At 40.8% G+C, this 27,198-nt stretch overlaps 1 long non-coding RNA gene across 2 annotated transcripts in view; it reads left to right on the forward strand.

The window, feature by feature from the left end:
• Nucleotides 1-22,697, forward strand: part of LOC109285973 (uncharacterized) — a 91,118-nt gene extending 68,421 nt beyond the window's left edge. For both annotated transcript variants that reach the window (XR_002093888.2, XR_002093890.2), the window contains 3 exons: nt 18,965-19,035; nt 20,894-20,947; nt 22,509-22,697. This is a non-coding gene — a long non-coding RNA (uncharacterized LOC109285973). The remainder of the gene's footprint in view (nt 1-18,964; nt 19,036-20,893; nt 20,948-22,508) is intronic.
• Nucleotides 22,698-27,198: the final 4,501 nt, after the last annotated feature.

The raw sequence follows: 27,198 nt of genomic DNA on the forward strand, positions 1-27,198 counted from the left end.
ACAAAACTTTCAAAAGGTAAAATTATTTCTTAGCTGAACTAGCAAAGAAGCAGATTGGCTTAGTCCATTTTGCACCTTTGTGCTAGAGAATCACTGGGTTTAAATTACAGCAGCTTCAGTCTTTGCTTTTCAATCCCTTAATCCTTAAGGAGCAGAGGTTTCAGTTCAAGACAACTTCACACAGAACACAAGAAAAGACTCTGTGAGCCTACCTCAAGTATGATGATCATTTTTTCAGCTGTAATCTTTCACTTGCATCCCATAGTAAAAAATGACTGAGGAAAACCAGCGTCAAATAATTAATGCATTTTCAGTGAAGGGTTCTTTCCCACTATGGTTTAATACACTTGCATGAAAAGTAATAAATACTTTCATGTGAGCCACTTGCAGACATTTGTACCTATGGTTTTCATCACTATTTTACTGGTATCTCCTAACATTTGTGAGCCTTTGTGAGATGCCTGAGCTCAAATGGAAAAGGAAGCTAGCCTGGGAGGTTTACATCTGGTAGCCCACACTATTACTTAAACAAGCTACGTCAGTTTTCAAAAAAGCTATGCAGGTCGAATCAAGGCAATTATGTTCTGATCTAAGACGCATACATTTGTCAATTATTTCCAGGTGTTCTTTAAGCTACATATTTTTCTTATCTATAATTAATATTTTGCTAATAGGGCCGAAGCAAAATGTCAGAGGCCTCTCAACTTGTCTTGATTCCATAAACACCAGGTTCCAACAGTAACCGTTTTACAATGCTTAGGTTTTTAAACATTATATTAGTTTGTGTCATGACTATTATTTAAATTATAAATTTCCAGGTGCTGTATATATTTTTTTGATCAAAGGGAATGGAAATATAATGATTTATTTAGGTTTGGTCCCTGAGGACTTAAACAGTATATGGTGGAAGTGGTCATAATTTATTTTCAGAACAATTCTGGAAGCAGTTATGAAAACCTTTAGTTAAATTGGTACCTGGCATTTTGGGTTGGCTGATATTTGCTAACTCATGTGAGATTACAGCTGAACACTTTGAAAAATGCTTAACTAAACAGCATATAAATAATTTTACTTTACCAACTATAAAACATACAGATTAACCTCAAACTCTGGTGTTTCTGGCACAAACATGATACATAAAAGAATAGCAGAAATCCAGGTTAAAAAACCAACCAAACAAAAAACAGACAAAAAGAACCCTTTACGCACAAGCAAAAGCGATGCTTTTTTTTTCTTTTTTAGATGACTACTTCCTCTGAATTATAGGAGATGACTTATAACATTAGATTCATGCTTTTAAGAGAACATTTTTTTTCTCCCTCTCATAATAAGCTTGCGCTAAGAAGTGCTGACAACTTAGAATTATAGAACTCAGTTCACATTCCATTCCTTTTCAAGCTGGCTAAAATAATGCATGACACTTCTTGGAGAATGTAAAATGTATGCAGCAACAGAGAGTTAAAAATTTTATTTTTGATCTTCTTCAAACATTGTTTGACCTTAATCAATGTCTTCCAACAAGCTTAATGTGACATAACCCTGAAACAAAACACACAGCTCTCAGGTCCGGCTCTGGAATGAAAAAGCTGTGATTATTAGTCCTCTGTGTGATCTTTTCAGATTGCACTGATGAGATGAAGTTTAATCTCGTTTCTCTCCTCTCCAGTACCACAAACCACAGGCAGTTTAAGGCAGCCTGGAAATCTCTTACATCTGGAAGAGCAATAATTCATGGGATTTCACTTGACAGCCATGACAGGCAGCAGGGCAGCCAGAAACAACTGTCTCTTATGTTGTGCTGTTTGCAAAAAGTCAGAAGAGGAGGAGTAGGCACAGGACCACATCCTTCTTTAGCATATGTTAGAGGAGGAAACCCTTTTATTTTCTGCCAGATGCTCCATGAATAGGTCCTAAATATTACATAGACAGTAGCTATCACTTCCAAACAAAATTCCTTGGTGTCTGCTAAGCTGCAAAGCATATGAAGGCCTATTGTCTGGCAAAGGGTCATGGTTAAATTTGCACAGATTTTTTTTTATAGATATTTCAGATTCTATATTTTGATTTATAGGCATTTGCACACCCTGCTGTGCATGAATATGATACCATCTTCTGAGCAGGATTATTTCATGAAATGTATATGGGATTTAGCTACAGTAACTTTTACTGGGCAGCTTACAATGGCTAGCAAAGTACTAGAATTTACTGCGGCACAGCTTGTGTTGTCAGGCTCATGGCTGGTGTTTATGATTTCTGCAGAAGCAGAAATAAACAACTTCTCCTTAATGGCTCTCTTTATGTGTAGGCAGCAGTAGCTCTATCTGGTCTCACAACAGTAGCTGGTGCAGTGATCTGTCCCATTTCATGTGGAACCAATGGCTGAAAATTTGCATTTTTGCTTTTCTGAGTTTTCTGTAGAAGTAGCCAGGAATGAATAAATCAACTGCAAATGTTTAAATGAGTAGCATTCCATTCTACTGCTTTTCTGTGCTATAAATACATGTTGGCTAAAACAGATTGTGGAACAAGAGCAAAATGATCAGATTCATTTTTTAGCTTGTCTTACAGTCTATACCCACACTGTAAATACTCTGATATCAACTGAGACTTACTTAAATTACTGTTTGAAGGATGAAGGCCCATTTTCCGAGTGTCTGTGGTCAAGTAGCTTAATCAACATTTTTTATAGACATTAAAAAATATATTTAAGTAAATATTGAAAATTGTATAGGCTACACTAACCAATATACAGATGAATTAAAGATACATTTTCATCTTTTATACACATACACACAATAAAATAGACTGAATGTAATTGTCTAAGTAAAGGTTTTTTGATGTAACAACTGTTTTTAAACTTCAAAAGAATGTCGACATGCACTGTATATATAAGCAGGCAGAAAATACTTTTTTTAAAGAAATGAGACAACTGCTCCATGCCAGAGAATAACAATTTCTTTGCCAAACTACACATTGTTAACTTAAAATGTGTTCCATGTGGAAATAGGAAGACTGATCTGATGGAAAGGCTAGTGATCTAAAGTCAGCTGGCTCTGTGCCTGTCAACTACACATTTTGGCTTCCAGTTTTACAGCTAGAATTGGAAATATTTATTTTCCTATTTTTTTTTAAGAATAGTTCTAGCACTAGTGATGCAATGAATTTACCAGTAAACTTGCATACATAAACTTCCAAGCTGTAAGAAAGGGAAAGGGAATTTTGGATCACATGTACAAATCAGATTATGCATTCTAGGGATTCTATTTTATATTGACTCATTTTCTGAAGCCAATTTGCCACCATTTTTGTATACTCATCACAATTTTCTAGGCAGAAATTAAATTACCTTATCTTTTCAGTCTGAAAAAATATAAGCACAAGTTAGCCATATATTTTTGGGAAGCACAATATCTTTATAGGTTGCAATATTTTACCCTTCAACACTGCTTAGCATTATCTCTGTTGAACAATCCTTTAAAACACTTAGTCTTCAACCCTCCCCAAATGGTGGTTATACACTGTCCCTATATGAGGCCTACAGCATATTGCAAATACAGAGTATTCACTTAGACATGAATGAAACAGCTAAACACCTGAGTTAGGCCTTAGAAAGAGGCTATCGTCCCACAATATTTTCTAAAGGATTCTCCAAACTTCATTTGTTATTCACATTAACTTACATCCATCATCCTATTTTAGTACATATTTTCCAGCACATGCTGCATGGTAATTAAGAATACAGAAGGTTCTATTCATTGTGGAATATTTTCACATTCTTTAGATATACTGAGCACCATGAGGTTGAATTTTGATTACTTTTAGATTTCTGGGCACACAGAGCACATCTAGAGCACATTTGCTTTTATTTTTAGTTGAAAAATATTCCTAAAGCAGTTAGCAAGTCTGTGGATACTTAAACAGCAGAATTTCAGACATGATTCAGCCAGAGCTGTTTACTGCAAATATGATTGTAGAGAGCTTTTTTTTTCCAGTAGAATACCCACATTTTATTTATGATTTTGGATTTTATTTCACAGCATTCCAGTTTAGTTTAGCATGATGTATTTAATAACCATGTCTACTGTCTTAATTACCCTATAAAGCAGGGTTCCATTGGCATTTGACCCTCCACAGCATTCCAGAGAAACTGCAGGACCATGATAATTACCAACTGCCTGTGAGAAAATTAAACAAAAAAGGCCTAACTTTTAAACCACCATTTTAAACGACCTATTACATCTCAGGAATAAATCATTGATGAAATAGCCTGCTTAACAGGAAAAAAGCTATTCCATAGCAAAGAATTTCCCCTTGCATGATCATGAAGAGAATATTAAGTATTCTTCAGCTCAAAAGGTTAGATTTTATGTCTGTCCAATGCCTTTTAATGACATATTTTTGTGTAATTTTACTGTAATCAAAGCCTTTTGCTATGTAGGTTGTAGACTGTAGCTATTTTGCCAGACTTAAACATTTTACTATTCATAGAATATAAAATCTATTTAAATGTGTGCTGAGGAAAAAATTGTGTTTATAAATGTAGTATCTTTCATCATTAGAAGAATCTCCATTAACAAAGCTTGATTTACTTTGATTAGCATAACCATTTGCTATATATTTTTCAAAAAATGCTAATCAATTTAAACTCAAGATAGTTTAGTACACCATATTAATTGCTCACACAGTCCAAAATATCTAATCAATTTTGAAAATCTAAATCATGGCTTGATTAATTTGATCACTGTGTCATTATTCTGTATCTAATGGCAATTACTATACTTATTACTTTAATAAGACTTCTGTTTCATCTGTCTTTCGCTAAATGTCAGCTTATATTTTTTTCTAAATATTTCAGCTTAGCTGAAAACTGTCATTCACTTCCAGACCGCATCACCACTGCATGTAAACAATGTAAAGTTAAGATTTTACTCAAAATAAAATATACCTACTGAATCTGTTATTTAGGGTATTGCTTTCACTTTTACATGGACAATGCAAGGGTAGAAATCTAGGGAATATCTATTACTTTTTAAATACATACTAGAACATTCTCTAAACTTTTAAAAAACATTTGACTTGAAAAGGCCCTCTGTTTTCAACAGAAGCAACTAGAAGTTTAATGAACAAAGAGTTTATGAGAGAGCCAAGCCACAAACTAAATTTAAACAGCTATAGAAAGGGAGCTTGAAAAATAATTCTGTCTTCAATCAAAAACTCTGCAACCCCCACTCCACGCCTTATAGCCTAAAATAAGACTTGTGACATATATCAGTATGGTTAAAGGCCTCCGACCACAGCTTTTATTTAAATTCCAGTTTAACTTGTAAACCAAACCAGAGGTTAAATGGGTTCCAGGCAATCAAGCCTCTTCAGTGCACAATTCAAAACTATGGGCCTTGAAGGCTCCTGTACATCTGTACCTATTGCAAACTGCAAGTCAAGGGCAGTAAACTCAAGCACTCAACTTAAACTGAGAGATATGGCATTAGGGATAGCTACCAAGAACTGAGTAGCCCCTTCTTTTCTGGATCTACGTCATAATCAAGAACATGATCAGGTGTGCTTGCTGGATGTATTCCATATGTAACAATTGCAACACACAATCCCTATCAATTTTTGGTGTGAGATTTCCTTGCTTAGACCTTCACAATAGTTCACTTGGCCTGTTAGCTAAACTGAGCTTCGAAGCCTTCCACAACCCAGCCCTAAACCTATGCAATTCCTCCAGGAGTCATCCAGGTTCCCAGATGCCTCATTCTCAGTCGGTGCTGTGAAGGACCCTCCCTTTGAGAGGTTCTTTTGAGAACCAGCTGGACTGGATTGCTGTGATCTGCAGAGGCTTCTGTTCTATAGTGGTGGTCAGTCAGAACTCAGGTGCTGAATGAAACAGCATCTTGACTCTGCACGATTTCTGAACAATATTACTGCCACGGCCATCTATTCCCTTCCTCTTCTGGTGTAGGTATTGGAAAACTCCTGTCTTCCCTTGTCTGTGAAGGCAGGTGAGTTGAAGACATAGCAGGATTCTTACAACGACTAAGTGATCTCCAGGAACTAGGAATGTATCATCATGAGCAACCCAGCCCCAGCCTAAGTCATTCTGACTTGAAAGGCCTAAATAAAATGGCTTTATGTTCAGAAAGACTAGACAGGCATAGGGCTTCTATTTGACGGAATGATAAAACTAAATCTGTGGTTGCAGCAGCCTCTATGGGCCAGATTCCAATATGCCTATTAGGTGCGTAATGGATTTAGATGCCAAAAATGTGATCCTATTTCAACCTGCTGGAGTCCCTGAAAAACAGTTAATGCAAAAGGAGCACCCCCCCCCTCCCCTTCCCCTTGCTGCTTGTTTTATGACTCAGTCTGATGATGGTATATTTAAAAAGGAGATATATTAATGGATTTTTAGTATTTAGGCAGGGTAGAATTCCTAGATTCCTAAGTCTGCATAGATGCCCAATAGGTAGACAACAATCTGTGGCTATGTGTCTAGGTCTCCGATGTGACCCATACTAGGTTTATTACTTTCTCTAATTCTCTCCTTTTTGTGGGAAAAAGACTCTTCACCTGGCTTCTCATGAAGCGGGTAATATTCCCCACTCTGTTTTTACTAAATAGCTCCTGACAAGCTGGGCAACAGCCTCAAATGAGGCTGATGAAAACATAAAAGATAGGGCAGGTGAGCCCTCGGTATCCCCTATCATGTGATGCACGAGTGCCAGATAATTAAGGGATAGCATTACCAGTTTGGTAAGGTCTAAATAAATATGGGCCTCTTTAAGAGAAGCCACTGTTTAAGTTTTAATCTTGAATTTATTGCTATAGAACAAAAGCATTTTTTCAGAGTACAAATCTGTTGTACTCTGTTTGCCTTTTATGCTGAAAAAGAAGATAAAGACTAAATTTTGAAGAACTCCTGCAATATGGTATAAGCAATTAGTGCTCTTCTCTTAATTAGAGTAAACGGCTAACAGTCGTGACTCAAAAGCTCTCCTTCTTTTACAGCAGGGAATCTATTTCCTTCTCCTGTCTTTCCTGTTCCATAAGATTTCTGGGCAAATGGGTGGAGTATGAAGAAAGAATTTGTGTTGGTTAAACTAGACAAACTCCATGTTGGATTTTAAAAGCACGACTGGCAATTTTTATTATTCATTATTTGCAAATGAGTGGAGAGTCGTAGTATGAGCATCAGAAAGGAGGCAACAGTCATCATCATACACATGGGTCCATGTCAGAACCCGGAGAAGAGAATGCCAGTAATAGGGCCATAAAAAAGAGATAAAGGTTTAGATTCACAAGAGGATGTGACCATTCACAAAACAGTGCTGGTGCAATAGTCTAAGGTGACATAACTGAGATGAAGGAGACTTTTGCTTAAACCTTGACCTTTCTGACTGATTTGGAGTAGGAACTTAAAACGTAGCTATTCATCTAGTCAGATGAGTGTCAACACTACTGGGTTAGAGTTTTCTGGGGTGGGTCTTCCTCAGACTCTTCTGATGTAGATGTTCCAGTTCCTGTATGTAATTAATTGCTCCAAGGGTCAAAAAGAGAGAGAAAGTAGCTTTAGCATGATGATTAATATGCTTATCTGGGAGGGTAGCTCACCCAAGTTCCAGTTCCTGCTCCAATGAATTTTTAAGGCTAAGCTCCCTTCCCTGGTCTCTAGGATAGAACCTTACAGTTCAATAAGGGTGCTTATACATGTGACATCATTACCATGGGTGACTGGTGCCTCCCAAGTCTGGGGGGGGCAGCAAATCACCAATGGGGGGGCCCCCTAGCGGCCGATCATCAACTGGGGGGGGGTTCCCCAGTGGCCGATTGTCGAGCCTGGAGCTGGTGCTTCCGGGGGGAGGGGCACAGCCAATCTCAGGAGGTGCACATGCATCTGCGTGCACCCCTTACACATCACCAATGGCCATTACCATGTATATATGATGAAAATGTGGCTTAATAGCATCACTCTATACATATGCAAGAGTTTTAGGGGTTTTAAATGATGTAGTTTAGTTTGCAGTGTTGCAAATTGCGATGATGAAGATGTCAGCTTGCCTCCCGGCTGCAGGAGAGGCAGGCAGGCTTTGCAGAAAAAACGTATTGGGCTCCTCACTGCTTCTGCCTTTGGCAGGCTCCTGCGGCCAGCTGGGCACTTGGGGCCACCCGGGAATGGCCTAGCTTGTGCCTGGGACAGTGCAGGAAGGTGGCAGGAGGGCAGCTGTGTTTGCTGGCAACAGGGATGGTGCATGGGGTGCTAGAAGCTTCGGTGGGCTGCTAGCTGGCTGAGTGCTGCCCCAGCTTGGAGGCGCCAGATCCAACGCTTCCCTAAGCCCACCTGGGCTTTCAGTACTCCATACATCATCCCCAGCCTATTCCTAGGCGGCCCCACCAATCCTGCTGGCTGCAAGAGCTTGCTGAATGCAGACATGAAGATGGGTGAAATCCTTTTTTTTTTTGGCAGAGCCTTCTCACCTCTCCTGCAGCTGCAGGGGGGAGAGGTGGCAAGCTGCTGGTAGGCCAAGTAGCCCCTGAGCTGTGGGGGCCCCTGGTCCTTCCCCCTGCAACAGTGGTGCCCCCTGGGGCTGCCTGGGTGGGCTGCTAGAGGGCCAGGTCCTGTCCAAGCTCAGAGTCAGTACCTGGCCTGATCCAACTCTTCCCTGAGCCCACCTGCTGGAGGCCTGCTGGCTGCTGCTCCCTGGTCCACTAGCAACCCTCCTGGGCTGTCCCGGGGGTACTGCCACTGTGGGGGAAAGGACTGGGGCCTCCTGCAGCTCAGAGGCCACTTGGCCCACTGGCAGCTTGCCCCCTAGCTGTGGGAGAGGGGGGCAGGCTCTGCTAGAAAGAAAAAAAAAAAAGCGCTGGACCCCTTGCCATAATGAGATGAAAAAATTGAAATGGTGGGTTTCAATTAAAAACCCACTGGTTTAAATTTTTAAAACCCTGAGGACTAAACCCCTGTCATGAGTACAAGTGCCTGGTCACTGAACTACTTACATTGTAGCACCATCTGATTCACAACCATGTTAATATGACAGGCTTAGTAGTGTTTGCCAGAGCCTTTTTACTCCAAAGCCTGGCGATCAGTCATTGACTAAAGAATCTACAAAACAGCTCTTCAAAGAAATAATTATTTATTTCCCCCAAAGGCCTGGAGCAAGCAGAGAGAAAAAGAATAAAACAACAAAAGGCTTATATACTTAGTCCTTAATCATATTCCACATGAACTTTCAGAGGGATGATATGGTGAAGACACACCAACTTCTACAGGCAATGGCGCACACACACGTGAAGTTCCAAACATTTGCAACTGCCTGCTTCTGATTCCCCAACCTTAGCAGCCTGATACCCATTTACAGCTAGATAGACTAGGGGCAGGTTTCAGCATAAATCCAGACCAAGACTTGAATTCATGAGCTGTCACCAGACTCCTTTACCACTCTGCCCTTGCCTCACTCTACCCAGTTTCTACCTAATTTTATATTTTCTTGCTTGGTGTGGGTATTACTCAACCCAAACACATTGCTTCTGCACTGGGAGGATCACACAGCCTCTGTGCATCCTCTATCAGAGTGGTTTCCAGCCTGTGCTGGCCTTTCAACAACTTTATCTCCCTATGCCAGAAACTGTAATGGTTTTTTGATCCTAGGTTTGTGCCTGGTCAGAATAAACCTTGCTGGCCTAGTTCAAGCCAGATGTAGAGCCAGATCTTAATTAAGAGCTTTCCCACTGTTTTCTCAAGGATCCTTGCTTGTTTTCTGACAATTCTTTTTATTGCTATTGTTTGGTCTTCTGCTCATTCTCCCCACAACAGCCTCTCCAGAGTTAGCACCTTGCATTAGGATAGCATCACACAAATAGAACAAGTTCCATATGATGTTAATAAAAAGCAATACAGAAGACTCCCTCATTCTCCACAGCAACTTAGGAGATTTATAGATACATAAGGGTATAAACATGTACAATGCCATTAACGTCAACAGAGTTGCTCCTACTTACGTGAGTAGTTAATTTGATTCAGCACACTATTCTAGAGGTTGCAGTAATCCTGACACCCCAGAAAGCTCAAATAGAATAAATTGCAGGAGGCATGGGTGAAAAATGGAGCTCTGTGGTGACAGAGGGCTCAGAGAGGTATGTTAGAAGTTACCATATGATCAGGGATCTCTTGGGAGTAATGCCCTATTTCTAACTGACAGCCCCAATTTTAGACCAATTAACTAGTACTGCCTAATCCTCACACTACTTGTCTCTCAATCCTGCCCCAGTTAGAAAGGGGAAGTTTAGTGGGGGATTGTGACAATACAGTCATTGCAGGTTGTGACAATGCAACCTGTTAGTTGCACAGGCATTGTACTTCAAGGAACTTCAAGCATTGCCAGCGGAACTTGGAAGCTGCACAAGGCAAATGATTCAAAACATTTGAATTGAGTGATGTTACAGCTGTAGCTTTGATAGTCTCAGAAATATTTGAGAGGCAAGGATATGGGGGGGACAACATTAATTGGTTCAATCAATTTGGTTCAGTCAATTAGGGTTGTTTACCTGATGGCTTATAGGCCAGAGGTGGCCCCCAGGGACTTAATCTGTGACCCATGAGCTCCTGATCTAGACGCTGCTCCCTTCACTGCTCTTCTGCTGTAGCTGCTAGAGTCTTCAGGCACTCTCCTCCTCCTCCTCCAGCTTCCTCTTCCTGCTTCCACCCCTAGGGGTGGGGCAGCCCATGGGGCTGAGGGAACCTGTGGCCAGGAGAGTTGGGGGAGCCTAGGGGTGCTATGCAGCATGGCAGAGGGGTTGCCACACAATGTGGCATAGTCGGGGGGCATGCAGTGGAGGGGAATCACATGGTGTAGCATGTGGTCTATGCAGCATGCAGCCCAGGGGGGCACGTGGCCCTTGGTCTCTGAAAGGTTGAACAGCCCTGAATAATGGCCTCTCTCATATTTCCTGGACCATCATAGCTACATTATTACACATTATCACAATCCATGGAAACTTGAGGGCACAGAAATAAAAGTACTTTCAATTTTTCTTTTTCTTTTATTTAAAAGTAAACAGGAATATGAAACTCTGTTTAACATTGCAAAATTTAATTCTCTATGTCAGGGAATCCTCCAAATTAGGACTTCTCTTGTAACATTAATCAAGGCTTTGTTTGTAGCTATTTATTATAGCCATTGAGAACTAGCCATCACATGCAAACCCTTAGACAGATGGTTAAAGCCATTATCAAGTGACTGCAGTGCCTCTTGGCCTAAGTTTCAGTGCTAAGCTACATAAGGCCTTACCCTAGCTACATTAGTCATTTGCATCAATATCAACTACACTGGTGGCTGGCCATTAGTGTCCAATTCTTAGTGTAGAGAAGGCCTAATCCATGTTGTTTTTAGGGGTCAAGGTGGAAGCCCAAACTGGGAAAGGAAGGAATCTTACCTTTCAGTCCTCCATGTCCCCAGTGGCCTGAAGGTGTGACCACTTCAAACTTGCGCTAGCACTAAGGGCCTTGTTACATGTTGTACTTTGACCTGCTCAAATGGGGATTCATGTTTGTGCTAACTCAAATTTGGAACAGTCACACCTTAAGGCTCAAAACACTCTTTGACTGTCTCCTAACTGCACAGCTGGGACTTGCCACAAAAGGCTGGCAAGCAGGGGCCAGCTTAGGAGCTATAGCTGTAAGTCGCTGCTACAGGGCTGGTGAGCCAGGATGGGTTTCTATCTCTCCTCTAGGTGTGGGTGTGTGAGATGGGTTGGGTGGGGGCAGGAACATGAAGCTGTGAGGCAGCATTAATGTAATGGGAGTGGGTAATAAAATGAGAAGTGGAAAGGAAAAGGGGGTGGGGGAAGGGAAGGGGAATGAAGGAAGTCAGCCACTGAAAGACAAAATAAAAAGAAGTGAAAAATTAAATTATTTCTTTTCAAATTCCTTAAGTAATTTAAAGGAGGTCTCATGTTTTAATAAATTGGGATTTGGGATTGGGTGTGAGGCATGCTGGTTGTGCTTCCTGGGGTGGGTGGGAGATGGGAGCAGTAAGAGAAGGAGATTTAGGGGGAGCTACTGCCCCTGCCCTAGGAAGGAAGCCCAGCTCATGGGAACCCAATCCAACTCCCTACCTTGTTCCCCCCCTCCCCTCAGACCCATCAGTGCCCTGTGACCTAGCTAGTTGGCATGTGATCTTCAGGCTGTTTGCATGGCATTGTACCCCCAGGGGTGGGAAGGTCACATCCCCAGGGGCAGGAGGGGGAGCTGGCTTAGCGCCAGAGCTGCCCTGTGGGCTGTAGAGTTCAGGGGGTGGAAAGTTTGTCCACACAGAACAGGAGGAGAAGGCACATTGCATCCTGCAGCATGGGATGCTCTAGGACTGCAACTTGGGTGGCTCATCTGTAGGGAATGGCCACACATTAATGGAACACAAGTTCAGTAACACTGATCAGAGATAAACCTGCCCTGGAGTGGCATAACTTTAAGCCACCTAAAGTGTGCTTAAAACTTGTTTCAGGTGTTAATGTATGGATAATCCAGGAGTTAAGAGCTCCAGGAGCCACCTACAATTAATGTGCAACAAGGCCCTAACACTGATCAACATTTGAGGAGTTCACAGTGTAACAAGCCCCAACCATTCTTGTTTCTCTTGTTAGAGATAACTTTTATGTTATTAATTATGTTACAAATATAATTAATGTGACTGAGCTGAGAAAATGGCATTTGGAAAGTCCTGATCTTTAATCCTTAATTTGGCAACTTTAATATCTTTTTATTTATTTATTGTAATACCTAAAATAAATATTTTATATGGACTAGATAATAGAAATTTAAGTATTCTTCAACTACATGCAGCAAAATACAGGTTCTATGATATATAGGACTTTGTTCTATACTTTAGCAAAAGAAGTGTCAATAATTTTATTTTAAGCAAGAATGCATAATAAATATCAACTGCAACAGAAATTATACGTGAAATAGTTTTTGCTGAAGTCAGTGTGAGTTTTGCTATTGACTTTAATGGAAACAGGATTGGGTCTAAGGTGAGCGGATCAACAAAAAATATTAAAAGCATAACTCTAAAATGTGTCACAAAAATTGACCGAAATATAAATAAATCCTAACCACCAAATTTTGGCTACTGGATAAGGGATTGAGCGTATACATTTATGTGGAGAGTCTAGTTAGTAATGTCCCATGCACAGTCTCCTATTGCCTGGCATTTCTGCCCACTGTAGGGATAAGACAGAGGAAACAGTCTGGTTTTAATTAACCTTGCCTCATGTTCACTATAAGCTCTGATTCTGCCAAGGTTTATTTGTTTTGGGCTTCTAACCAGAATGGGTCAACATTTTTCAAAATTAATCATCAACATTTTGAATTTTGATGAATGAATGTCAATATTTTGACAGGAATTTCTGTGAAAATGCTCTCTCTTTTCTGGTTGAAATTTTGATGAAGAATTGTACAACTTCCAGTTTTTCATTTACATTAAAAAAACCTGAATTTCCCAAAGAGATATTCTAGACTATTTTTATGACAATTCCATCCTGTTTTTGAGCAACTTGCCTTCTAACTCCTAGAGTGCTAACCCACTCCACCAGGATGCTCCTACCCTGTGCCAAGCATGGCTAGTTCCCAGTATGACCTTTTTGTGAGTTGCTAGTGGAGGGGTAAGACAGAGTTAGACCACATATATCTATACAAAATTCTCTGTATTTATAAAAAGTTTGGGACAAATCCAATCTCAGGTGTCAGAGAGTCAATTAACCTTCAAATCCTGCATTTCTTAGGCAGTCAATTTCTAGTACATATTGGCTCTTACACACCACACTAGTAACAAAGGTATACACTTGTTATCTGATATTATGTGTGTCTGTTGTGCCTCAAAAACAAGGAATTATTTAAAACCAAGAAATGACAGAAATGTAACTATACCCTGGGGTATATATTTAAAATACAATACTTGCTTATTTTGTGCTTTATTTAAGGCAAATCAAGATTCTAAGGCAAGCCAGAATTGTGCACATAGCTCTCTAAAGAGGAACCTCAATGTTCCAAATGTACTAGATATGATTTCTGAACTGAAAAGAATTTCCTAAGTGTCATTACTGTTTCTGCCTTCTCAGCAATCATAGAGGCTCACATCTATCATTTTCTTTGTTCTGTGAGAGACAGACTTCTTGCAAAAAAAAAAAAAGAAAAAAAAAAGGAAAAGGACTGGAAATATTTACTGAGATGCAGTGAAAAAAATAAAGATGCAGTTTAAATAGTCCCTACATTTCTCATGTAAACATCTTATAATATATAATATATACTACATACCATATAATTGTGTGTAAAATAGTCATATGCTACAGATTTTTATGCTTTGACTCAATATCTTTGTATATTTTGAAATTTTAAGCTTAATGTGAAACATATAAAATGGAAATCTTTAATTATTGTATGTACTGTAATCTGCTTTTAAATTAATGAATATTTCTAAATGGAATGTATGTTGGTTATTGGTCTTTAATATTTTGTGTTTTAATACACCAGACCATCCCACTGAAGCATCTGATATACCTTATTACATTAATTTTCTATCAGATTTTCCTTGGGATTAACCAAATCACTTTAAAGTTCCATGTGACTACACATGCGCAAGAGAGTTCTTTCTTCTTTCAGACGCATTGTCTATTTGTGATCTTACCTGACAATTATGTATTCATTCCTATTTTTGTAAACAACAAGATATTAATATGAAAATCTTTTCTGTTTGTTTATTTTGTGAATTTGACAGCATGTTGTGAAATGGTAGGATCACTTCTGTTGTCAATGGCTAATTGCTTGGCTCACAATATAATATCAGCCATATACTACTCTGGAGGGGACAGAAGAATTCATGCGCACCCAGTCTTCCCTCAGATCATTTGAGGTAACAGATAAGGTACAACGGCTTATGAAAGTGGAGCAGGAAAGGTGTTTTAATTTTGGAGACATTTGCACCTGGAGTCAGAAACAGTTGAGGAACCTCCATCCATTTATTTGCTTTCTAGAAGCCACATCTTTAAAGGACCTCACATCTTACTCCTCACACATGCAGCTCAGCTGGCCAGTGCATGGTGATAGAGCACTAGCTATGTCTATTGTCCACCTCTCATTGGCTCATTTAGGGGACCAGGCACTTTAGGGTATGAAGTAGTCCCTGTACTTCCTTGAACACTTAAGTTCTTGCTATACTTAAATTGGGTGGAATGACAAGGAATGGATGCTCTTTATTTTCTTCCCATGCCCTCACATGATACTAGAACTGAGCCCTACGTAAACTGTAACCCTAGGGAGATGCCATACCTGTTCCTTCTAAATCTTATTAAAATAATTCAGTAATACTCCAAGGAAGGCAAAAGCTAGCTTTATATTACAACATATTTAACCACTACTAAAAAGATGATAGAAGAATTATGAAATTATTTCTGCCAGAGTGCCCCCAATAATAAAAGAACGTTGTGATACAATATTATTAATGAGACTCCTCCATCTAAGCTTAAACATACATTAACCAGGATACTTGTATAGTATAGAAACAGATCTATGTTGGCTGACTTTCTAAATCAATCTTTCTATATTAGGAACCAACACATCACTGCTCCTTCACTATCCCATGTGCTAGGAATGATGAGAGAATCCTTTTCCCACTTTAACACTAAACTTTTCCAGGTAATTGTTAAAATATATATTTTTCTATATCCAATAAATTCATTCTTTCTGGACAGTACAACCATGGGATTCCTACTCAAAGTTAACTACAGAACATTCATGGAACCCATACAATTATATGTTTCTCTGACATTTTCTCCAGTATGGCACTTTTTGGTGGAAGTAGGTATGGGCCTGCTTCACTGAGAAAAATGTTGAAGGAAACAGTATTTCTATCAAAAACAAATGACTTATGATATATCAAATACAATTTTTTTTCTCCAGTTAAAATGATAATTTCTGTAAAGGCTGTCACTGCTGAATTAGGGCCATCATATTTCACTGGTCTTAAAATGGAAATTCCTACTTCTCCACTCACCTTGCTTTCAGTACACTCAACAGTTTCTGAGCTCCAGTCTCCGCCAAGCATGCCTATGTGTATGTTGGGGGGACAGAGTGCTAGACAGCAGAAGCTGGGGGACAGACATACAGATTTATCGCAGGCCTAACTGGATCTTCCAGCTCAACACTGATATCAACTCTCCTTCATACATACCAGAGTATAGTGGAGGCTAAAGTACTAAAGAAAAGTACTCAGCATAGGGTGACACATGTCCTGTTTTCACTTGTCAGTGGCATAGGGCACTTGTTGAATGCCCAGGGGAACACTATTCTACTGACCCCACTTGCCCCCACTCTCACCAGATGTACAATGGTGCAATGCTGCTCTGCCCAGCTTCTGTGGCTAGGCAGAAGCAGTGCAGGGTTTCCCCCATGCTCGTAAAGGCTCGGGGGAGGGGGGGATGGACCCCATTCAGCTCACTCCACTCACCCCATGGGTTCCCCAGATATACTGATTTGTGCAGCACTACTCTGCCCAGCTCCTATGGCCAGACAGGGGAATCCTGGCACACCCTCATAGTCAGCGCCTGGGGCAGGTGACTCTCTTGCTCTGCCCTAGTTATGCTACTGGTCCTTGTTGTCCCTCTGAAAACCAGACAAAATCATTCATTTGGCAAACACTCAAAAGGATTGTTTAAAACATGCTTGTTCCAGTGAACATGGGACTTATGGGGCACATTCCCACATGCAGGGGCATGTGCTTGCAGCATGAAAAATGCTAGTGACACAAGTTTGTGCCACTACTTTTTTGCCACACTGCACGCCCCTGCATGTGTGCATTGTGGTGTGGGGCAAATTACCCTGATTTGGGGAAACTGCCCTTTCCCTGCTACTCCTGGTTCCCAGCATGCTGGAGGAGCCAAGGGACCATTAAAGAAGTGGAGATGTTCTGACGCACAGCCAGAGTGTCTCCTGGAAGGACCAGGCCTCCATGTCTGCTGGCACATGCTCCTCTCATGTTTATTGTGCTGCCTTTTTCGCACTATTTTTTTTTTTTGCTACCAGGATTTCCTGGTAATAAAATGTGCCCCTGCACTGCAAAATTGCAGTGCAGGGGCACATTTTAATGTTCCAGGTGTGCAGTCTGTGGCACTGTAAAGAGGTTTTGTGGCACCACAAGCCACACATGCCTGCATGCTGAATACCTTCCTTTAGTATGTCATGTTCCCCCACCACACTCTGTTACACACGAAGGAAAGCTGGTATCAGTGTTGGATGGGTATGCCAGGGAGCAGCAACCTATGAAGACTGGAAGCTTTGGCAAGGATCTTTGGAGTTTTGGTGGTGGGGAGCTTTGCCTGCACAGCAGCCTGGCAGCGGAAAGCAGCAGCAACAGCCAGGTCCTAGTGCTGGCCCAGCTTGCACCCACACTGGGTCATTCCAGCCCACCTCCAGAAAACATTGCTGACTCCTGGGCTATGATAAGTCTGTGTGTCCAATTTTGAATGGTTGCAAACTTACTCAAATGAACAATTAGGGATATTTATCATGAGGAAGCCCTACACAGCACTAACAGAGCTCACGAAGCAGAATGTCAATGGTTATCTCAGAATCTCTGCAAAGACACTGGAACCCCTCACTGAAGTAGGTGAGGAATCATTAGTACACCCCCTGCCACTCCATGTTCAGTCAAGGGGGAATAAGATGCAAGCATCTGAACCCATCTACAAACTGTGAAAGAAGGCGAGGGGAGTGATAGAAGCTCTTTACTGAGTTTCAGCTGGAGATGAGGAAGGAGGACCTTGGAGCCAGAGTCTGCAAAAAGGACATAAAAGACTGCATGAATACTTGCTCCACAAAAGAAATGAATTAGAGCAGGACTAAAAGAACAAGCTACGACATTTCAGTATAATCCACAGATCCACTGAAACCCAGAGAAATCACCAAGAGTAACAGAAAACACCCAGGCAGCCACAAGCAGCTGGCATGCAATGATTGAGTTTTCTGGCAACCTGGCCCCTGTCTTCTCCACTTTTATTAATCCTCCCTCCAACTGTGCCTTCTTCATTCCTGCCCTCAGGGCATAGCATGGTCTGTCCTCTGCTCTGCTGGTTTATCATTTGCACAGAATTGTGATGGGCTACATAGCCCAGAAGCCAGCTAAATACTGACACTGCCTTTTACATATTTAATTGTGACTACCTCTTTTCATTTGCTTGTATTACATATTTAATACAATTAAATGTGGTTATAGTAAAAACGTAAAATGTGTCTGTGTTTCTGAACATGGAAACTATAATCATCAATTATTACTTGAACTCTGTTCCTGATTTCCATATTGCTGTCAGACTGAAAGCAGGCTCCTCCACACAGGGGTAACATCACAGATTGCATTGTTTAAAGCCCTATTTTCAATTCAGTGTAAAATGTCAGTTCTATATTGCTTTTTTATCCTATCCACAGCCAGATGTTTCTCTTAGCTTCTCATGCTAAAATAACGCTGAGAAGGAAGAGAAATAGATTAATTCTATTGCCTGTAGAGTGCATGAGCTCAGATCAGAGCGTTTCCTTCTGGCCTAAAAATCTCTCTGACTTTATGAGAGAGTATTTTTGCTAAAGGTATCTTCTCCATTGCCAAGTATTATTATTTTATTATTTTATCTTTATATTACAGAACCCTTGCTTGGAATCAGGACCCCATTGTGCAAGGCACTGTATAAAACACATTAAAGCCTCATTTATTTTCCCTACTAGGAAATAGGACTATTTCAACAGGAGATTTTAAATGCGTTTGCTGCTAGGATATGGATGATTGTAAAAGGCAGTGTGGAAGAAGGTGCAGGTGTGATAAATGGAGAGAAAGAGAGAAAGGGAAGAATTATCGGCAGAACAAAGGAGGTGTGAAGGGAGATGACATGATTAGACATTCAACATTCATATGTGTTTTTTTTCCGTAAGGTGAACTGTCTGTGTGTACTGCCCACCACCTTTTTAACCACTAGGACCACAGAGCCTAATGACGACAACTAGTAAGTCAACCCAAATAAAAGGCACTGGGAGGTCATGAGGTATCAGCATGTAGGGGCCTTGCTCTTATTTTACAGTTGCCAGTCCAACCTCTTCCCTTCCTAGTGGGTGTGCTTCTAGGAAATGGTTCCATTCTTTTCAGACTAAAAGGATGTTGCAGTCAATGCACTTCTCTGCATGCTACAGAGCTCCAGGAAACACAGTGTCAGCCTGAGGCACAATGTGTCCTGGAAGTCTTGGGCTAGACTAAAAGAACAAGTCCTGGGAAGTCCTGGGCTAGGGACAGACATTACACATAAACCAGTTTAAGTGATCAGAAACAGATTTAAACCTGTAACAGAACAGACATTCAGTGCACATAAACCAGTTTGAAATGGTCAAACCGGTTCGAGATAAACCTGGTTGAATGTAGTATCAGACTTAACTGTTTTGGCTCAAATTGGTTTATGCAATGTCTGTCCCAGATACCTTGCTGGTTTAAGTTAAATCAGACTCCCTCAGCATCCCAACATGCTCTCTGGGCTGGGCAGAGCACTGCTCCAGTGAGCTGTACTGGCCCCTCCCCTCTGCTGTCTAGCTGGAGCAGGGGCAAGGTGTGGAATGATTCTTGCCTGCCATGGCACCTGAGGCAAATTCCTACCTCTGTCCCATCTCCACCCCCTCTGCTGGCAAACCCTGGGGACCACAGCTGGGGTTTGCCAGTCCCAGCCACACCTCCACAGCTTGCCTGTAGCCAGGAAAGGATGGAGTTAATTCCTCCCTCTGTCCCCTCTCTCCCCAGGAATCCCTGGGGGTTTGGCTGCAGTCTCTGTGGCTTGCCTGCAGCCAGGCAGGGACGAACCTGTGAGCCCAGAGCTAAGACCTGCAGGACCAGACTGAGAGGTGGAAAGTGTTGGCAAAGACCTGACAATCATCACACATATGTGCTGGAGATGGAGTTAAGGGAATTTGCAGAATTTCACCAAAGAATGCAGAGCTACATTTACATTAGAAAGCAGACGGTGCAAAAGCTAGGAATACCTAAACAAAGCCCTTCTGAATGCCTGGATGTAAGGAGACACTCTGCCCTCAGAATTAGTCAGACTAATTCTTGTCTTCCTGGTTCACGTTTTAAGTTAGACTAAGTTGTGTATGCTGTGTTTTACTGGGCTGTATCTTAACTTAGGTGAAGATTTTTGGTAGTTCCCTGTTGTATGCTTTGCAAATTGCTGTGTTCAATACATGCTTGCTTCAGAGAAAGGACTTTTCCCCCATCCCCACTCCTTAGTTTGGCAGCAGCTCCCCACTCCCCCCATTCCCCACCTGGTGGCTGGCATTGTGTGTGTTGTGCTAGCTCCAGCTGGTGCCTAGCCATGTCCCTTCTGCTGGGGGGGGGGGGGGGTGAAAGCCCTGGAGGGTGTCTCTCTTCCCTGCCTTTTGGCAGTGCTTTACAGGCATGCTCTAGTGCCCCCCAGCTTCTGACTTGAACCACTGCAGGCATGTGGCTGCATGTCCTGATTTAACAGAGAATGTCTGTCCAGTTATTTATCAGTTTAAACTGCGCAGCTTAGATTAACCTGCAAAGAGTAATCAATTCAGGCTCAAGCTTTTTGAATGTCTGTCCCTAGCCCTGATGTGCAGTGCAGCTCTGCATCCTCATGTAGTTCTGTGAATTATATACAAACCAGTCCCAGGAAGGAGGAAGAGGTTGGTTGACATACATTATTATGCATCCTTCCCTCAAAACTCCAGGGGAGGCTGTATATTCAGTAGTAGTAGTCTTACTGGAAGAAAACTGCAAATATCTGTAAATGATTAAAATGGGAAGAGAGAAACAGCCTTGAATATTCATTGTATATCATTACTGATTTATTTTTCCAGTACTGCTCTTACTCATAGGACCAGATCTGACTCCCATGGACTTCAACAGCCAAGGTATTACATGCTGGGAGTTAGCAATAATTATATTTGCATAAAATTAAAACTCTACATAGTTAGATTAAAGGAAACACTAGGTGTGGTTAATCTGATCTTTTCTGGTATGCTGTCAAATTTTCAAAGCCTTCTTACATATTTAATGAACCAATTCACATGGTGTTTAAAATGATTTGCTTTTTTTAAACAAACCTTTACAGGTATTACAAAATGGATATGATTCTTTAAGAATTATTGTAGTAATTTGACAGATTCCTGAAATTTTAAGAGCAGTCTAATTATTTTTTTAGATTTTAACACTATTTCAATCAGGCAGGTTTATACTTTTCTTTGCAAGTGTGAGAAGCAGCATTTATCACTCTCATGTATTCAGAGTGATTTAATCTTAAATAAATTATTTTATTGGGACACATTGCTCTGCTTAACAATAAGATAGATAGGGCCATATTTGATGTACAAGAAATAAAGAGATAACCCATATAATATGGCAATAAGTCTTGAAAAAATCTATGGTTCACCTGTTACTATTGCTTACCTCAAAACCTCCTTTACTTTGCAATCACATTCTTATTTAAGACTTATTTTTAATGTAATATTTTAATGAAAAACTCTTCATCATACAATTTTGTGGGGAAAAGTAGAAAATTGCTGCAGTTTTTCATACAACAAAACTAAACACTATCCTTTTATTTACTAAGCTAGATGAGTTTTCTAAAACATAGGGATTTTTTAAATAGTTATATGGCTAGGATCCAGCAGGCAAACCTGTTTTACTGATGGGGTCTCTACTTATCCAGTGTTTCTGTCATCAGTCTGACCTTGCAGCTTTCTACAGTGCCATTATACCCTGGGTGCTGGCTTATTTTCATACAGCAGCCCCCAACTACTTGATCCCACTTCATCTACTTCACGGACACAGACATTTGTTGGGCTTATTAGCTCAGCAGGAGCCTTATCATATTTTGTATCTGAGGCTGTTGGAGATGTCAAGAGATGGAAATGCTGTGTAGCTTTTTATCCTCCCTTCTTGCACTTTCTCCGAGAGCCCAACAGTGCATTTGGATTCAATGCTCTCCTGCCACTAGCTGCTGAGATCTCTTTAAATATGTCTAGCTTTGCCATCTGTACCAATAACACTGCAAAGGCTTAGCCATGATTAGGCTGTCAAGATTTATTAAGTTAAAAAGTATCAAAGTTTCTTGCTGCAACCCCAGACCTTTTAAGAGTCCACCTTCTTTAGAATCCCTTCCCCCTCCCCACTAACACTATAGTCAATGTGTTTCGCTTGACCTTGACCAACATATGCACCCAGGGAACACTAATGAATTTGGGCCAATTCATCTTGGAACTCCAAATTTAATCAAGCTGACATGCCAGGGAAAGCAGACTGTAATTAACTCCTAGCATTTTAGGTAATTTGTAAATTTCATAAACTTAGTCTGATCTGTTTTTGTATTATTAAGCATCTTTTGTTTGTTTTACAGACTACTGTGTTAAAATAATATAAGAACAGTAATTAAAAATAGCCATTTCAATGAAGGACTACATCTTTTTTTTAAAGATTATTTCTCTAGGAAAATATGATGCAACCAAGCAACATGTATGGAGCAGTCCCATATTACAGAACAGCAAAGATGAACACATCCAACTTTATTATTTCTTTTTTAAAAATGACTCATAACTATTTGATGTAATGTGGCTCATGTAAATGTATAATGACCTGAATAAAAATAGTGATGTGCAATGTCCAGATTTCAGTGTGATTAAGTGTGATTTGTTTTGGATGAATAAGAGATAGGAGCTCTTAAGGGAGCCTATTTAATATGATGATTATGATGATGATGATGATCTGGAAACACTCAGAGGCCCCAGTCAGGATCAAGGTGCCATGGTGCAAGGTGCTATATGAACACAAGATCCCTTGCCCTGAGGAACAGTAAAGTTATTTATCCCTCCTCACTGTATGTGAATAGTACACAAATAGTTTTCTGTAAGCGGGTTCCAGAGTGAACCAACTGCCCTTTAGTTTTGCAAAACTACAACCTAATGCATAAACATTTTCAAAGGCAAAATAGAAATATAGAACACTACAATGAACCCAATATTGCCAATTTAATTATTCTGTCATTCTGGGATATGAAGAGAAAAATGAATAATGCTAATATCATATTGGCACCTAACTTAAATTCTTCTTGCAGATTTTTAAAATATAATTTTGTAATAAATGTTTAATTCAAATGGTCAGGCCAGATCCTGGGCCATCCCATCCCATCCAAATGTTTTGTTGCCACACTGATGATGCAAACAACCCAAAAAGCTGGTATACATCACCTCCTAAAGTTTTCCCTCATATTCCTTGACATGGTAAGAGGCTTCATACCTCCTTCATTTTTTTTCCCAAGGTATGGGATCTGACCAGTTTATCTGTAGCAATAACTACCTGTTGATTTCCCTAGACCCCAAATCAAGGAAGCATTGAAATGACTTTCTTTCTTTCAGTTAGTTTTAGCCCGAACAAAAGTCAACCAGACAAGAGGATTGGGGCTTATTTTTTTTATTTGTAGGGTCTTCAGAGATGCTTGGAGCTCCATTACATAAAATAACCCTGTATTTATGCATTTTTTTTAAGTTTCACTCCCAAAGCTGTGCAATGAATTCTGCATCAACTAACTTCATGTCAAAATGTTACATAGCCCTCTCCTTTTATATACAAGTGACTGCCTCCTAAATTTTGAATATGCACAAACACAATTAATGTAATCAATACATAAAGTAGATTCTACATAAATCTGTTCAGTGATATACTGTATATTTTAAGAGATGCAAAGAGGTCTTCAGAGTTGTTATTATTATTTATTAAGCAATTCTGGTCCCTAATAGTCAGTAAATGGTGGCAAAATGCAAGTGCAAAGTCCCTTAATGAGTGCAAACATAAATGCTGGTTCACAAACAGTAATCTCTTAACCACCATTAAATGAGTAACAGCACAGAAGACTCTCACCAACTGAGAATAATCTCACCAACCAGTTTTTATCATCCTTTTTTTGGCCAAAGACATCAATTAGGTGGTGGCAACAACAAATAACCTTTGACAACATCAGGACATCTTCACAATCGGGTTTCAGGCTACAAAATAACATAGCGAGAGTTTGGTTGGCATTGATGAGTGACCCCCTGATGGTCCTAGGGAGAGGACAAACCTCAGTACCTATATATTTTGATCTATCATGAATCTTTCTTAGAGTTGATTATAACAGTGCTAATGGTCACATCTACAAAGCATAGTCATGGAAGTACACATCATAGTCCCAATGATGAGGGAGGTCTGAGATGACATAGATGGAAGGGCGGCACATTGTAGGGTCAGAAGACATCCTTGATACATTTTTTTGCCAAGGAGGTAAATTGTTTGGGGAGTTAAAAAATGGTCAGGGATAATGATTAGCATAGAGAGAGATTAGAATGAAGCCAGGTCCCTTTCTTAGAAGAAATACAGCAGAGGATCTAGGGAAGTGCTCAGCTTTTGTGGTTGGACAAGACCAGAAGAGGTGTAGATTGTCTGGAGGCTAATTATGTGCACCTATCCAAGAGAGGGGTGGATATACTCTGCTGTTATTGGGGAAAGAACTGTTAACATTCTGAGAATTTGGCAGGGATAAGAAAGAGACAATCAGGCAAACTGTGGGTGTCTCATGGGGACAGTGCAGTTTCAATACAAGGTCTGGTTCCTTGATACATTGTAATTAGAAGTGGATTTTGAGAGGGCATCTCCTAAACATGATAAGGAATGGAGTTAGATCTCCTAATATCTAGTACAGTTAAAAGAAAATTCCATCTCCCCTGCTCCCTTAATTCTTTTACAAAGGAAGGGAATTCTTACCCCAGAAATAGTGGTGAGACCTAAGGAACAGAGTGGGGAAGCAATGGCAGCCCTCTGTAAGGAAGAATGGAGGTACCACACTAATGGTCCCTCGGTTATCTACCAGGTGAAACAAGAGGGTCGAAGGGGTGCTCTTATCAGGTGGAACAGATTTCAGTGGAAGATTACCTCCCTTGGACAAATTATTGAGAGACAGTTCCCTGACACACAACTTCATAAATCTGTGGCCTAGTTATATCACATTTATAGTATCTTTTCACCTGCAGTGTGTGGAGCAATGGACCCTTGTATAAGATGTAGCAAAAGTGAGCAGTGCAGAGTTTTGCTGTTTAGATCTCAGCTATCTTTGAGAGGCAACTAACTCTTTTTTTGAGACAAGCTATATGTGGAGCCCTATGAGGATTGATCCCCTTTTCAGAACTGATGAGTTCTATGGGAGTGACTCCATAACCACTGGTGTGTAGACACCACATACCTTTCTGTGGTTTTCTTTTCAGCTTCAGCAGTCAACATCATAACACAAATGACAAATTGTATAGAAAATAAAGCATATAAGGTCTTGGCCATATTACACGGTCTCTGTTGTCAGAAGTTCTGCCAGCAGACAACCACGGCTAAAGTGAGCCATCCAAGTGCATCTGTATTTGCACAGCTCTTGCAGAATCTTGACCAACTCAATTTCTTTCTATGACAAGGTGACAGGCCCTGTAGATAGGGAAGAAGTAGGAGTGGATGCAACATATATTGCCTTTAGCAAGACTTTTGACACTGTCTCCCATGACATTCTCATTAATAAGCTAAGGAAATACAGGCTAGATCAGAGTACTGCAAGGTAGATATGGTTGGAGCATCACACTCAATGAGTAGTCATCAATGGGAGGAGGCATTAAATGGTATTTCTGAGGGGTCTGCCATTGTTTAATATTTTCATTAAAAATATGGACAATGGGATTAAGTGCATCTTTGCGAATTTGTGGATGACAACAAGTTGGGTGGAATTGCAGTCACTCAGGGGGGTAAGGCTAGGAACCAGAATGACCTTGATAAGCTGAAGAAATGTTCTGAAATCAACCCGAGGAAAGTGTAAAGTTCAGCATTTGGGATGGAATAATTACCTGCCCAAATTCAGACTGGGAAGTGATTAGCTAGGATGCAGTATTGCAGAAAAGAACCTGAGGGTTAAAATGGACCATAAGCTGAATATGAGCCAACAGTGTGCTCTTTTTGAGGAGAACTCCCCCCTCCCCCCAACAAACAAACAAAAAAGGGCCACCAGCATACTGGGCTGTATTAACAGGAGTGTCACATTTGCAAATCAAAGGAACAGATTCTTCCAGTCTATTCACCACTGGTGAGGTCTCATCTAGAATACTGTGTCCAGTTTTGGACCCCACACATCAAGAAAGATGTGGACAGATTGGAAAAGGGTCAACAGATAGCAACACAAATTATTAGATACCTGGGAAGCATGACTTATGAGGAAAGGATCGAAGACTTAGGACTGTTTAGTCCAGAGAAGAGAAGACTGAGTGGGGATTGGGTAATAGTCTGCAAATACCTAAAGGGTGATTTTGAAAAGGATGGAGATAAACTTTTATCTTTGACTGTAGGGGACAGGACTAAGTACAATGACTTCAAACTGCAGCAGAGGAAATTTAGTTTGGAGTCTAGGAAGAACTTTCTGACTACGGGGTGCTTACCTACTCTATCATGCTACCTAAAAAATGTAGAATCTCCATCCCTGGAAATTTTCAAGAGCAGATTAGACAGTCAACTTGACTGGTTTAATTAGGGATGATCTTGTCTTGAACAGGGGGATGGACTAGATGACCTCATAGGGCACATCCACATGAGTGCGCATGTGCATTTTATAGCATCTCAAGACACTCTGATATTGGGCCAGAGCATCTCTATAGCTCCCTCTTGTCCCAACAACTGAGCATGCCCCTTGAGCATACTCAAGAATAAAAGCAGGGCAAGGCTTGGAGATTGCTTGTAGGTAGTTAGTTGGAGGTAATAAGGACCATCTAGAGAAGTTCCAGAGTCTGGAGGAGAGGAAGTTGAAGTCATGGGAGATCAAGGTAAAAAAGGGAAGGGTGGGAATGGGAACTTTCTCCCCACCAACACTCACCCAAGAACCCCACTCCCAACCCCTGTGTTCACCCTTACACGAAGCAGGTGAACACAGGGGGTGTCTGGAGCCACTGAGGGACTCTGGCAGCAGCAGGCAGCTAGTGCTGTGAGGGTCTTGGGGCTGCCTGATACCAGCAGTTGCGGGGGTTGGCAGGAAGGGGCAGGGACATGTGTGTGGCTGTCTCTCCTCCCCTCCACCCCATAAAAATGTCCAGATGTCATTAAAGTACTGCCCAGC

This window comes from Alligator mississippiensis, chromosome 3 (assembly GCF_030867095.1).
Source record: "Alligator mississippiensis isolate rAllMis1 chromosome 3, rAllMis1, whole genome shotgun sequence".
NCBI classification, from domain to species: Eukaryota; Metazoa; Chordata; order Crocodylia; family Alligatoridae; genus Alligator; species Alligator mississippiensis.